Source organism: Chiloscyllium punctatum, chromosome 9, assembly GCF_047496795.1.
Source record: "Chiloscyllium punctatum isolate Juve2018m chromosome 9, sChiPun1.3, whole genome shotgun sequence".
NCBI classification, from domain to species: Eukaryota; Metazoa; Chordata; class Chondrichthyes; order Orectolobiformes; family Hemiscylliidae; genus Chiloscyllium; species Chiloscyllium punctatum.
In genome coordinates, this window is record NC_092747.1 from 901,598 (window position 1) to 917,037 (window position 15,440).

General features: G+C 45.5%; 1 protein-coding gene across 8 annotated transcripts in view; it reads right to left on the bottom strand.

The window, feature by feature from the left end:
- Nucleotides 1–15,440, bottom strand: part of LOC140481058 (arfaptin-2-like) — a 43,986-nt gene that overhangs the window by 22,928 nt on the left and 5,618 nt on the right. For 2 of the 8 annotated variants that reach the window (XM_072576661.1, XM_072576655.1), the window contains exon 2: nucleotides 1,335–1,437. The gene's annotated coding sequence lies outside the window, so the exon portion shown is untranslated. Of the gene's footprint in view, nucleotides 1–1,303; nucleotides 1,438–2,931; nucleotides 3,337–15,440 lie in introns of those variants that run through there. The other 6 variants (XM_072576660.1, XM_072576659.1, XM_072576657.1 and 3 more) reach the window with 6 other exon arrangements.

The window sequence follows — 15,440 nt, forward strand, 5'->3', positions numbered from 1 at the left end:
GAACAGTGAAATGGCAGATAATTTAAACCAATATTTTGAGTCAGTCTTCAGTTACAGATCAGCCCTGATCTTATCGATAGTTAGAGCAGGCTTGATGGGGCAAGTGGTCTACTTTTATTCCTTGTTCATATGTTACAACTGTACAGGACGTTGGTGAGTCCACACCTGGAGTACTGTATACAGTTCTAGTCCCCGTATCTAACAAAGGAAGTCCTGGTATTGGAAGCAGTTCAAAAGAGATTCATTTGACTGATTCCTGGGAAAGGATTGACTTATCAAGAACAGCTAAACGGTTACCATCTGTGGACAGAAATCAGAGTTAACATTTCAGGTCCAGTGACTCTTCTTCAGAACTGAGGGTAGCAATCAGTTCTGAGGAAGGGTCACTGGTACCATAACATTAACTCTGCTTCTCTCTCCACAGATGCTGCCAGATCTAATGAGATTTTCCAACAATTTCTGTTTTTGTTTTGGACCTCCAGCATCCACAATTCTTTAAAAAAAACAGATTAGAATATTAGAATTCAGAAGAGTGAAGGGTGATCTTGTTGAAACAGCATATTCTAAGGGGACTTGACAGGTAGGTGTTGAGAAAATGTTTCCACAGATGGGGGGATCCTTTAACCAGGAGACACAGATACAGGATAAGGAAATGTTTACACTGTCATCGCATGTCATAAAACCCTACCTGGTTCAGTATGCCCTTTAAGGAAGGAAACCTGCTGTTCATTACCTGGACTGAACAATTCACGACTCCTGACTCAAGGCAATGTAGCTGACTCTTACCTTTCTTCTAAGGAAGGTGCAGCAAGACACTCAGTTACATTGAGGCATTGTGTGAACAGATTAGCTGTGTTGGAGTTCAGAGGGGGAGACAAGTTGGCATTATAAATTTGCAGACTATGGGAAAGAACATGATTGTCGAGACAGAGACATGGCAATTAACAGTGTGAACGAAGGAGGATTCAGTTCTTGTTCACTGTTGAGTACAGCTCTACAGAGAACCAATTATACCATCCAACATGCCTCCCCACCTCTGAGGCAGTGCCACCTCACCCCGCTGACTCACTCAGGCAGGCTGCACTTGATTAGAGTATGAACCCCTCCCAGAGCTTGCTCATGTCAGCGAGAGTGCCAAAGGGAAAATTCAAGGATCAGTTAGTGCTGACAGAAAGCAAGGTTCCCCAGAGGTTTAGGGCATTCCGAGGTGGAGTGGGGTGGGGGGGGGGGGTCTCTGTATTTTTAGAAGGGTGTCAGTATTTCCAGGGGTCCGAGGAAGGGGAGGAAGTGTGCCAGTATTTACAGGGAGTTACAGGATACTTCTCCTTATGCACCAGAAACAGCTGCTGCGCCAGGTCGATCTTCGACAGGGTCAGTGAATCACGGGGTCCCAGGTTCAACTCCTCAAGGTCCGTGCGATAAGCATCATACTCCAATCTGAAATAGATAGCACAGGGTTAGATACAGAGTAAAGCTCCCTCTACACTGTCTTCTATCAAACACTCCCAGGACAGGTACAGCACGGGGTTAGATCCAGAATAAAGCTTCCTCCACATTGCCCCCCTGAAACACTCCCAGGACAGTGACAATATGGGGTTCGAGACAAAGTAAAGCTCTCTTTACAATATCCTCATTGCTGTCCAGTCCCAGCAGCAGCAGGAACTGCTTGAACCGTGGGCCCTGTGCCTAAACAGGAATTGTGCAACAGAAAGCTTACTGTCGCCTGTGAAATTTGACAATCATTAGCCAATGTTGACAAAAGCACAAGGAACTCGTCGGTTACTGCAACTGTTGCCTGATCTGATGACACAGGTCGAAACACATCCCTGCAACATAATCAGCCGCCTGCTCACACACAGCATTTAATCTCCTTGATCAGTAAATCCGTCACAGCCACTATTCCAACAGGCCTGCTCAATATCCATCTAATGGAGGCCGCATGCAGTGTGGGCCCAAAACAATCGTGCAGCTCACACACACACAGATTGAGGGCAGGTGAATCACGTGAAACTTCAATAGTACTGAGTTGAAGGGCAGCGTTTTTGAAAAAGAACCCAGGCAGCTGTGGGAGGGCCGCGCTGTCGGAGGGTCAGCGCTGGGGGAGGGCCGCGCTGTCGGAGGGTCAGCGCTGGGGGAGGGCCGCGCTGTCGGAGGGTCAGCGCTGGGGGAGGGCCGCGCTGTCGGAGGGTCAGCGCTGGGGGAGCGCCGCGCTGTCGGAAGGTCAGCGCTGGGGGAGCGCCGCGCTGTTGGAGGGTCAGCGCTGGGGGAGCGCCGCGCTGTCGGAGGGTCAGCGCTGGGGGAGCGCCGCGCTGTCGGACATGTTAGAAGAGCTGCAGGGACATTGATGCTCGCCTCTGACAACATCAGAAAAACAAATTGTTAGACCTTTACATCTTGGCTATGGAGTCTTGCTGTGCATCCCTCATGGCTGTGGTCTTCGCTTCCCAGTCAAGTTCCTCACGTCACAAAAGGAACTACACAAATGCAACTTTCTGCTGCTTCGGTTTGCATGTGGGAAGTTGCAACCAGTCGCTTCACTGGGAGATGTGTAAGTGAGTGTGTGAGGCCAGACTGGGTCAAGGGGTTGGAGTGAATAGGAATACACATCAGGAGGAGGCGGAGAGTGCAAGTGGGTGGGCAAATAACCCACTGTTGGCACAGCCAGTGAGGGGCACAAGTGAGTGATGACCGTGGTGGTTGGGCACGTGCCAGGTTGGTGAGAGTGAGGGAGGGAGCAGGCAGGGGAGTAAGCAGGTGCCAGAGTGTGGGAATGAGGTGGCCTGGTGTAGTTGGGCTCTGACAGCTCATATAGGTTTTAGGCCAAGTCAAAATTCTATTGCAGGGGCATCAGATAGAAAAGAAACAAGCTCCTGCTCTCTTCCCCGCCACCCCCCCTCCACCCCAGTTTCCTGCATGCATTTGCAGACTCACCTCCTTCTGGCAGAAGCCTGGGCTCTGATAGCAGCCGTACTGCTCACTACATCGTACTCTCATCAATTCAAGGCCTTTCTCTTCCTAACAACACTCTCTCTCTGTTTCACACACACACACAATCTCTGGCCTCACACCAACACACAACGCACAAAGCCACGTCACCAGGCAGGACTCTCAGCTTTACAGGAGGAGGAGGAGTTACTGACAGCTTGTTCAATAACTGAGAACATTTCTCCACTGACATCAGTAAAGCAGCCAAACCGGGCCCACATTCTCCTGTGACAAAGGAATGTTAATCACTACATGGAGCGTAGTATCGATCCTTCCAGGGAGATCGTAGAGAACACCTCATCCCTGCACAGGGAGGTTATTGAGACCCCTCCCCATGGCACAGAAAGATCACAGCAAGATCCCAGGGATATTCCTCGGCACAGTAAGATTCCAGAGACCCTCCTCCCCTCCCCACATCGCAGAGGCCCTGCCCCCAACACCGCATGATCCCAGAAACTCCGCCCCCCACACAGCAAGATCCCAGACAGTCCACCCCCCACACACAGCAAGATCCCAGAGACATCCTTACCCTGTGCTACAAAGTAAAAGCAACCCCCACAGTGTGGTCACAGAGACCACCCCTGCACAATGTAATCCAAGAGGAATCGGTTATACATTAACAATCACAGAAGTGTTTGTGGTTTGAAAGGGACTTCTGGGAACGGACAATATCCACTGAACTTTGGAAGCAAACCTTAGTGTAATATGTTTCAGAGGAGGGACTATAGTCAGCAGTATTGCTGAACTCACACAGGCTGCCAGCCACCAATGAATAACCAATGAGCAGAACCACGCAACACCCTGACCCAGGGAACCAGGTACCATACCGGCAAGGCCCAGGTCAGGAACACCACAAGGACAAGGAGGGTGGGGTCACAGGGAGAGCCAGGCAAGCCTGACAACCTCAGGAAGACTTTACTAACAAAAGAAACACAACTGGATTGGTGGCGTTTGTGGATTTGGGGTTTTGGCAAAGAAGAAGAACTTAGTCTCAACATTTTCCTCCCAATGGCACCCCACTTACACCCCAGCAAAACCCCACTCTGGGCCACTTTCTGGCAGAGTGCAGGACATTGCCTCACACCAAACCCTCCCCCCACCTCGCCCCCCAATCCCTCACAATGAAGTCAGTATACAGTATGCACATGTGCAACTTCTACATCCAATCATGATGCTAGATCCACAAACACAGGTACAAGTGAGGCCGATGGAGGAGGAGGGGGATGGCTGTGTCCCTCGTATTTCCATAGGCTCCTTCTGCTGTTTGTACTTAAACTATATAACAATAGGAGCATAACGTATAAGACAATCGTGTTTGCTCTGCCATTCAATGAGATCCTGGCTGAATATGATAATCCTCAACTCCACCTTCCTGCATTTTTTCCATCTTGATTCCATTAATGATTAAAAAATCTGTCTCTCTCAGATTCAAATATACTTGACAACCCAGCCTCAACCGTGCTACAAATCCACTCCCCTCTGAGAAGAAACTCCTCCTCATCTCTGTTTTAAATAGACAACCCCTTTTATTAGACTCTCTGATTCTAGATTCTCAGGGGATAAAACTTTTCATTCTGCACTGTAGCTTTCTGCAGTCTGTCCCCATGTAAATAATATTCAGCTCCTCTATTCCTCTGCCAAAGTGCATAACCTCATATTTTCTCATGTTATATTCCAAGATGTTGCCCATTCCCCAACCTACCTATATCACTTTGTAGGCTGTGTCATAGAATCCCTACAGTACAGAAACAGGCCCTTCAGCCCATCCAGTCCACATCAACCCTCTGACGAGTAGCCCACCCAGACTCACTTCCCTACACTATTAAGCTATATTTACCCCTGACTAATGCACCGAACCTACACACCCCTGAACACTATGGGCAATTTAGAATGGCAAATCCACAATGCACATTTTGGGATTGTAGGAGGAAATTGGAGCACCCGGAGAAAACCCACGCACACACAGGGAGAATGTACAAGCACCACACAGCCGGAGGTTGGAAATGAAGCCAGGTCCCTGGCACTGTGAGGCAGCAGTGCTAACCACTGAGCCACAGTGTGCCCATTCTCATCCTCATCACTTGTCTTTTCACTTAGTTTTGTGTTATCCGCAAATTTGGAAAGAGTACACTCCCATCCTGCAGCCAAGTCACTGAAATATGTTGTAAAAACATGCTGCTACCCTCCATGGCCTGACAGAGATGGTTGAGCCTTTTGCAGGGCAGTAGATTCACATGAGTCAATGGGGAGATTGCAAATTTCTGTGATGAGGCTCGGAGCAGAAAAGTGTGTTTTGAGACTTGCAACAGGCTTGGACAATGTGGCCTGCAAACTGACCTTAACCAATGCCTCAGTAAAGGAGAAAGTGGCCGGACTAAGGATACCTACATTAGAGCATCAGGATTTCATACAGGCATTGCTGGTGATATTTCTCAAGGGATTGGAGGTTTCTGCTGTAAATTATAGAACATAGAACAATACAGTGCAGAACAGGCTCTTCGACCCTCAATGTTGCGCCGACCTGTGAACTATTCTCAGCTCCTTCCCCCTACACTATCCCAAGATCATCCATGTGCTTATCTAAGGATTGTTCAAATCTCCCTAATGTGGCTGAGTTAACTACATTAGCAGGTAGGGCATTCCACACCCTTACCAGTCTCTGAGTAAAGAACCTGCCTCTGACATCTGTCTTAAATCTATCACCCCTCAATTTGTAGTTATGCCCTCTCATACAAGCTGACATCATCATCCTAGGAAAAAGTATTTCACTGTCCACCTTATCTAATCCTCTGATCATCTTGTATGTCTCTATCAAATCCCCCCTTAGCCTTCTTCTTTCCAATGTTCAAATCTCTCAGCCTTTCCTCTCCAGACCAGGCAACATCCTGGTAAATCTTCTCTGCACCTTTTCCAATGCTTCCACATCCTTCCTGTAATGGGACGACCAGAACTGTACACAATATTCCAAGTGAGGCCGCAACAGCGTTTTGTATAGTTGCAGCATGACATTACTACTCCGGAACTCAACCCCTCTTACCAATGAAACCTAACACACTGTCTGCCTTCTTGACAGCACTATCCACCTGGGTGGCAACTTTCAGGGATCTATGTACATCGACTCCAAGATCCCTCTGCACATCCACACTACCAACAATCTTTCCATTGACCCAGTACTCTGCTTTCCTGTTATTTTTCCCAAAGTGAATCACCTCACATTTAGCTGCATTGAACTCCATTTGCCACCTCTCAGCCCAATTCTGCAGTTTATCCAAGTCCCCCTGCAACCTGTAACATTCTTCCAAACTGTCCACGACTCCACCGACTTTAGTGTCGTCTGCAAATTTACTAATCCATCCATCTATGCCTGTGTTTAAGTCATTTATAAAGATGACCACAGCAGTGGTCCCAAAACAGATCCTTGTGGCACACCACTAGTAACCGGACTCCAGGCCGAATATTTTCCATCAACCACCACTCGCTGTCTTCTTACAGAAAGCAAGTTTCTAATCCAAACTGCTAAATCACCCTCAATCCCATGCCTCTGCATTTTCTCCATCAGCCTACCATGTGGAACCTTAGCAAAGGTTTTACTGAAGTCCATGTATACCACGCCAACTGCCCTACCCTCATCTACATGCTTGGTCACCTCAAAAAACTCAATGAGGTTTGTGAGACACAACCTGCCCTTGACGAAACCATGTTGACTATCTGAAATCAAATTGCTGCTTGCTAGATGATTATAAATCTTATCTCTTATAATCCTCTCCAAAACCTTTCCTACAACAGAAGTAAGGCTCACTGGTCTATAATTACCTGGGTCATCTCTACCGCCCTTCTTGAATAAGGGCACAACATTTGCAATCCTCCAGTCCTCTGGTACTAAACCTGTAGACAATGACGACTCAAATATCAAAGTCAACGGCTCTGCTATCCCCTCCCTAACTTCCAGAGAATTCTCAGATAAATCCCATCTGGCTCAGGGGACTTGTCTACTTTCACTCCTTCTAGAATTGATAACACCTGTGCGTAACTAACCTCGATCCTTTCTAGTTTAATATCTTGTACCTCATTCTTCTCCTCTACAATATTCTCCATTTCCTGAGTGAACACCAATAAGAAATGTTCATTTAGCACCACAGGGTCCACACTCAATTTCCCAGTTCTGTCTTTGACTGGCCCTATTCCTACCCTAATTATCCTTTTATTCCTCACATACCTATAGAATATTTTAGAGCTCTCCTTTATTCTATTTGCTAAAGACAAATCCATATCTCAGGCACGTAACACTGGTGCTTGCTTTGAGGTCTTTGTCATCAGTTTGCTCCTCAGGTGGCCAAAGGCTGCATTGGCCACTGGAAGCAATGCTGAATGTCATTATCAAAGTCTGTCTTCACAGGCGCCACATTCAAGATCCTAACCTCTCGCCATTGAAAATGTTAACCCTCATTTCACTTTTGCTTCTTTTGTTAATCACATTAAAAGTGCTCTCTTATTCTTGAACTCTCCACCAATAGGAAGTTTCTATTTACTCTGAGTAGACGTCTCAAGACACCTCTGGAACATTTCTCTCGACTTTCTCCTCCCCAAGGAGAATAGTCTTCAATTTATCCTCAAAACTAAAGGTTCTCATTCCTTTAAATCACTTTTGCATTCTCTCCAATGTACTCACATCTTTCCTAAAGCATGGTAACCAAAATGGTATATAATACTCCAGCTGAGGTCTTACCAGTGTCTTGCACAGGTTCAACATCACTTTCCTGCTTCACATTCTACTAAGAGCATTCAAGATCGCATATGTATTTTCTCTATCTATCCTGTGACCTTCAGTAACTTCTGTTCATGTAAACCTGCATCTCCGTTAGCATTACGTCCTTTTTTGAAATCAAAGCATAACGTGACAAATCTTGGCAATAAATTTCAGCTGCTATGTGATTGCCCATCCCACCAGCGTCTCACTGTCCTCTGGACAAAATCTGAAGAAGTGTATTACAGGAGTTGTTCGCGGAGAGAATTCCAGAAATTCTGCCAAAATGACGCCCACTAATGGTGAATCAATTAAATTCATGATTCACAAAGGACAGAACTTAAGGATCACAAAGGGTTATGAGTTTGCAGTCTACAAGCATGGCGGGCTGTGAAGTCATGGAGGGATGTATTCCAAGATGATACCTGTGATAGTGACCATAACTTAGTGAGATTGAAAATCAAATCCTTTATGGCCACAAGATGTGCCAGAGGGCTGATGCAGCACTAAGGTGACACCATTACTCAAGAAAGTGGGTGGAGATAAACCAGAGAACTAAGGAAACTATTGGAAAAATTCTGAGGGAGAGAATTCATCTCCAGTTGGAGAGGTAAGGGTAGGCAAAACCACACTGACAGGGGGAGATCATGTCTGAAGTGTTTGATTTGAGTTATTCAAGGTGATGAATATTTGTGTGGATGAGGGCAATGCAGCTGATGGAATCTACTTGGACTCAGTAAGATTTTTGAAATGGTTCTGCATGGGAAACTGTCAAGAATATGGTATTATTAATATACGGTCATGGCTGATCATCCAACTCAGTTGTTAAGATACAGGGATGACAAGCCAATCCGAATCAGCCCGACTATCAATTAGCACGCAACAATTGAAATTAAAATATTCAATGGCCTTCACAGCCATATAACTATATATCGAATTTCATAGTCACCAGGGAATATAAATAGTTTCAGTAGACTTCGAGAAGTATTTACTTATTTCTTACATTCTTCTCTCAGAACATTGAACGATTCTTTAACTGGATACAAAACTTGAGATACCAAGAAACAGCAGACAGTCCCAAAGCTTCAAAAATTACTCTGCACCTGCTGATTAGCCTCTGTCATCCCTTGATGACCAAGTCAAGATCAAACTGAATGCCAGGTGGAGGAATCATTATGCTGAGGAGGCAGTATGCTGCAGAAGGACTTGAACGTGCCAGGAATGGCTAAAGAAGTGGCAGATGACATACAATGTGAGAAAATGTAAGCTTACACACTTTGTTAAGAAGAATAGAGTCATAGGCTATTTTTTTAAACAGGTAAAGAATTAGAAAATGTGAAGTACAAAGGGAATTAGGCATCTTGTTTCAGGGTTCTCTTAAGGTTAATGGGCAGGTTCACTTGGCAGTTAGGAAGGCAAATGCAATGTTGGCATTTATTTCAAAAACAATAGAATACAAGAGCAGAGATATACTGGTCAGACTGCATTTGGAATATTGTTAGCAATAGGACCTGAAAGCACAGCCTCAGAGTGAAGGGGCGGCCCTGGAGAACCGACATAAGGAGGAATTTATTCAGCCCAATGATGGCTAATCTGTGGAACTCACTGCCGCAGAGTGCTGTTGAGTCCAAGTCATTAAGTGTTTTCAAGACTCTTTAAAAGTGAGATAGCCAGAGTTCAAGGTCTATATGTGAGGGTGAAAGGCAAGGTTGACAGGAATAGGAAACACTGGATGACAAGGGATATTGAGGCTTTGATCAGAAAAAAAGTGGTACGGCTCAGGTACAGGCAGCTGGGATCAAGGGAATTCCTGGAGGTATATGGGGATACAGGAGTTCACTGAAGAAGGAAATCAATAAGGTGAAAAGTGGGCACGAGATAGCCTTGGCTGAGAAGATTAGGATGAATGCGAAGAGGTTCTTTAAGTATATTAATGAAAAAGAATAACAAAAGAGAGAATAGGAGCTCTCAAGGACCCAAGTGGACATATATGTGTAGAACTGTAGGTGATAAGCAAGGTTCTCAATGAATATTTTTCCTTTGTCTTTACCGTGGAGAAAGACATGAAGACTTGGGAACTTGAGGAAGTTAGTGGCCATATTTTGTAGACAGTCCATATCAAGTAGAGGTGGTGATGGATGTATTTGATTGTATGAAGGTGGATAAATCTCCTGGTCCTGGTTAGATACATCTAAGAACACTACAAGAGGCCAGAGGAGAAAGTGCGAAGATAATGGCTGATACTTTTGTATTATTGTCAGCCATGGGTGAGGTCCCACAAGACTGGAGGGTAGCGAATATTGTGCCTTTATTCAAGAAGGCCTGCAAAGAAAACTTGAGAACTAAAGACCAGTAAGCCTAATATCTGTGGTAGATAAGTTACTTGAGAAGATTCTGAGAGATAAGACATACATGCAATTGGAAAGAGAGTGTTGAATTAGGAGCAGTCAGCATGGCTTTGTGCATGGGAAATTATGCCTCACAAATTTGTTCGAGTTCATTGATGAAGTGACCAGGAAGGTTGACGAGGGCAGGGCAGTAGACATAGTCTATATAGATTTCAGCAAGGCCTTCGATAAGGTTCCACATGCCAGGCTGCTCTGAAAGGTTACATCACATAGAATCCAGGGTGAGCTGGCAAATTGGATACACAAGTGGCTTGATGGTAGGAAACAGAGGGTAATAGTGGAAGGATGCTTGTTGGACCAGAGGTCTGTGACTAGTGGAGTGCCTCAGGGGTTGGTGCTGGGCCCATTACCATTTGTTATGTATATCAATGATTTGGATGAGAATGTACAAGGCATGATTAATAAGTTTGCAAATAACACTAAAATAGGAGGCATCGTGGACAGTGAAGGAGGTTATCACAAATTGCAGCAGAACCTTGATCAACTGGGGAAGTGGGCGAGAAATGGCAAATGGAGTTTAATATGGATAAGTGTTAAATCTTGCATTTTGGAAAGTCAAATCGAGGTAGGAGTTTCATGATGAATGGTGGGGCCTTAATGAGTTTAGTGGAACAAAGGGACCTTGAAGTTCAGGTGCACTGTTCTCTGAAAGTGGAGTCACAGGTAGACAGGCACACTGGCTTTCATCAGTCAGGGCATTGAGTGTAGAAGTTGGGAAGTTATGTTGCAGTTGTACATGACACTGGTGAAGCTGCACTTGGACTATTGTGTACAGTTTTGGTCACCTTGCTATAGGAAGGATGTTATTAAACTGGAAAGAGTGCAGAAATTTACAAGGATCTTGCCAGGTCTCAACAGTCTCAGTTTTGGGAGAGGTTGGACATGCTAGGACTTTTTAGTGCTTAGGAGACAGAGAGGTGAACTTACATAAGTGTATAAGATCACGAGAGGCATGGATAAGATGAATACACTCAGTCTTTTTTCCAGGTTTGGGAAATTGAGGACTAGAGAGCATCAGCTTAATTTAGAGGGGAAAGAATAAGGAACCTGAGGGGCAACTGTTTTTACACAGATGGTGGTACGCATATTGAATGAGTGGAAGTGGTTGAGGTGGGTACACGAACAACATTTAAAAGGCATTTGAATAAATACATGGGTTTAGAGGGATATGGGCCAAGTGCAGGGAAATGGGGTTAGCATGGGAGGACATTTTGGTCAGCATGGACCAGTTTGGATCATGCTGTAGGACTCTGACTCTGACAGATATGGATAGATTCTAAATTAGTAAGGAGATCAAGAGGTACGGGGAGAAGGCAGGAGAATGGGGTTGAGAAATATATTGGACATGATTAAATGGTAGAACAGACTTGATGGACTGAACAGCCTAATTCTGCTCCTACAGTTAATGTTCTCTGAGCATTCATCACAGTTTTCTTTATATCAGTAAAGATAACAGCCACCAATAACATAGAAAATAGAAATGTACAGCACAGAACAGGCCCTTCGGCCCACGATGTTGTGCCAAAGATTACTCATCTAAAATAAAATAACCTAAACTACATACCCCTCAACTCCCTGCTATCCATGTGCATGTCCAGCAGTCGCTCAAATGTCCCTAATGACTCTGCTTCCACCACCACAGCTGGCAACGTATTCCATGCATTCACAACTCTCTGCGTTATGACCCGACATCTGACATCTCTTCCTAATATCTTAAAACTATGACCCCCTCATGCCAGTCAATCCTGTCCTGGGGAAAAGTGTCTGGCTATTGACTCTATTCATGGCTCTCATTACCTTGTATACCTTGATCAGGTCACCTCTTTTTCTCCTTCTCTCCAGAGAGAAAAGTCCGAGCTTATTCAACCTCTCTTTGTAGGGCAAGCCCTCCAGTCCAGGCAGCATCCTGGGAAAACTTCTTTGCATCCTCTCCAAAGCCTCTGTATCTTTCCTATACTACAGCGACCAGAACTGGGCACAGTGTTCCAAGCGTGGTCTCACCAGGGACTTGTAGAGCTGCAGCAAAACCTCACAGCTCTTACACTGGATCCCCTTGTTAATGAAAGCCAAAACACCATATGCTTTCTTAACAAGTCTATCCACTTGGATTAGATTAGATTAGATTAGATTACATACAGTGTGGAAACAGGCCCTTCGGCCCAACAAGTCCACACCGACCTGCCGAAGCGCAACCCACCCATTCCCCTACATTTACCCCTTTACCTAACACTACGGGCAATTTAGCCTGGCCAATTCACCTGACCTGCACATCTTTGGACTGTGGGAGGAAACCGGAGCACCCGGAGGAAACCCACGCAGACACGGGGAGAACGTGCAAACTCCACACAGTCAGTCGCCTGAGTCGGGAATTGAACCCGGGTCTCTGGCGCTGTGAGGCAGCAGTGCTAACCACTGTGCCACCGTGCTGCCCAAAGGGTGGCAACTTTGAGAGATCTATATACTTGAACCCTAAGATTCCTCTGTTCCTCCACATTGCCAAGGGTCCTGTCCTTAATTCTATATTCAGCATTCAAGTTCAACCTTCCAAAATGCATCACTTCGCATTTTTCCAAGTTGAACTCCTTCTGCCATTTCTCAGCCCAGCTCTGCATCCTACCTATGTCGCACCATAGCCTGCAATAGCCCTCGATACTATCGACACCTCCAACTTTGTGTCATCGGCAAATTTACTAACCCACCCCTGAACCTCCTCATCCAAGTCACTTATAAAAACTACAAAGAGCAGAGGCCCAAGAACAGAGCCCTGCGGGACCCCACTCAACACTGACCTCCAGGCAGAATACTTTCCATCTACAACCACTCCCTGCCTTCTATCAACCCACCAATTCTGAATCCAGACTGCCAAATCTCCCTGTATCCCATACCTCCTGACCTTATGAATAAGCCTATCATGTGGGAACCTTATCAAATGCCTTGCTGAAATCCATATACACCACATCCACTGCTCGACCATCATTGACCTGTCTTTTCACCTCCTCAAAGACCTCAATAAGGTTTGTAAGGCATGACCTGCCCCTCACAAAGCCATACTGACTGCCTTTAATCACACTGTGCTTTTCCAAATAGTCATAAATCCTACCCCTCAGAATTCTTTCCAAAACCTTGCTGATCACAGATGCAAGACTGGCTGGTCTGTAATTGTCAGGGATTTCCCTATTACTCTTCTTGAAAAGAGGAACAACATTCGCCTACCTCCAATCCTCCAGTACGACTCCCGTGGAGAGTGAGGAAGCAAAGATCCTCGCCAGCAGCTTAGCAACCTCCTTTCTTGCTTCCCGGCGCAACCTGGAATAAACCTGGTCTGGCCCTGGGGACTAATCAATCTTAATGTTTGCCAAAATTTCCAGCACATCAAATTTATTCAATCTTGATCTGTTCAAGTCTGTTTCCCAGCTCTCAAAGTACTTATTCACAAGGTCCCTTTCCTTAGTGAAAACCGAAGCAAAAAACTAATTTAGGGCTTCCCCTATCTGCTCAGACTCCACACACAAGTTCATTACGCTATCCCTGACCGGCCCTACCTTCTCCCTGATCATTCTCTTATTCCTCACATATAATTAAAACATTTTAGGGTCCTCCCTAATCTTTCTTGCCAAGCCTTTTTCGTGGCTCCTCCTGGCTCTCCTCATTTCATTTCTGAGCTCCTTTGTAGTAAGCCTGTAATCCTCTATGGCTGTGCTAGATCCTTGCTTCTTAGAGCCATAGAGACGTACAGCATGGAAACAGACCCTTTGGTCCAACCCGTCCATGCCAATCAGATATCCCAACCCAATTTAGTCCCACCTGCCAGCACCCGGCCCATATCCCTCCAAACCCTTCCTATTCATATACCCATCAAAATGCCTCTTAAATGTTGCAATTGTACCAGCCTCCACCACTCCCTCTGGCAGCTCATTCCATACACGTACCAACCTCTGCATGAAAAAGTTGCCCCTTAGGTCTCTTTTATATCTTTCCCTCTCACCCTAAACCTATGCCCTCTAGTCTGGACTCCCCGACCCCAGGGAAAAGACTTTGTCTATTTATCCGATCCATGCCCCTCATAATTTTGTAAACTTCTATAAGGTCACCCTTCAGCCTCCCACGCTCCAGGGAAAACAGCCCCAGCCTGTTCAGCCTCTCCCTGGAGCTCAGATCCTTCAACCCTGGCAACATCCTTCTAAATCTTTTCTGAACCCTTTCACGTTTCACAACATCTTTCCAATAGGAAGGAGACCAGAATTGCATGCAATATTCCCACAGTGGCCTAACCAATGTCCTGTACTGCCGCAACATGACCTCCCAACTCCTGTACTCAGTACTCTGACCAATAAAGGAAAGCATACCAAACGCCTTCTTCATTATCCTATCTACCTGCGACTCCACTTTCAAGGAGCTTTGAACCTGTACTCCAAGGTCTCTTTGTTCAGCAACACTCCTGAGGATCTTACCATTAATTGTATGAGTCCTGCTAAGATTTGCTTTCCCAAAATGCAGCACCTTGCATTTATCTGAATTAAACTCCATCTGCCACTTCTCAGCCCATTGGCCCATCTGGTCCAGATCCTGTTGAAATCTGAGGTAACCCTCTTCGTTGTCCACTACACCTCCAATTTTGGTGTCATCTGCAAACTTACTAACTGTACCTCTTATGCTCGCATCCAAATCATTTATATAAATGACAAAAAGTAGAGGGCCCAGCACCAATCCTTGTGACACTCCACTGGTCACTGCCCTTCTTAAACAGTGGCACCACGTTTGCCAACCTCCAGTCTTCTGGCACCTCACCTGTGACTATCGATGATACAAATATCTCAGCAAGAGGCTCAGCAATCACTTCTCTAGCTTCCCACAGAGTTCTCGGGTACACCTGATCAGGTCTTGGGGATTTATTCACCTTTAACCATTTCAAAGCATCCAGCACTTCTTCCTCTATAATCTGGACATTTTGCAAGATGTCACCATCTATCTCCCTGCAGTCTATATCTTCCATATCCTTTTCCACGGTAAATACTGATGCAAAATATTCATTTAGTATCGCCCCCATTTTCTGTGGCTCCACACAAAGGCAGCCTTGCTGATCTTTGAGGGGCCCTATTCTCTCCCTAGTTACCCTTTTGTCCTTAATATATTTGTAAAAGCCCTTTGGATTCTCCTTAATTCTATATGCAAAAGCTATCTCATGTCCCCGTTTTGCCCTCCTGATTTCCCTCTTCTTCCACCTTATGTAAGCTGCTTTTCTCCTTTTGACGAGAAACTCCTCTATTCAAAATCCATGCCTGATTGTTAAAACACATAGCTAT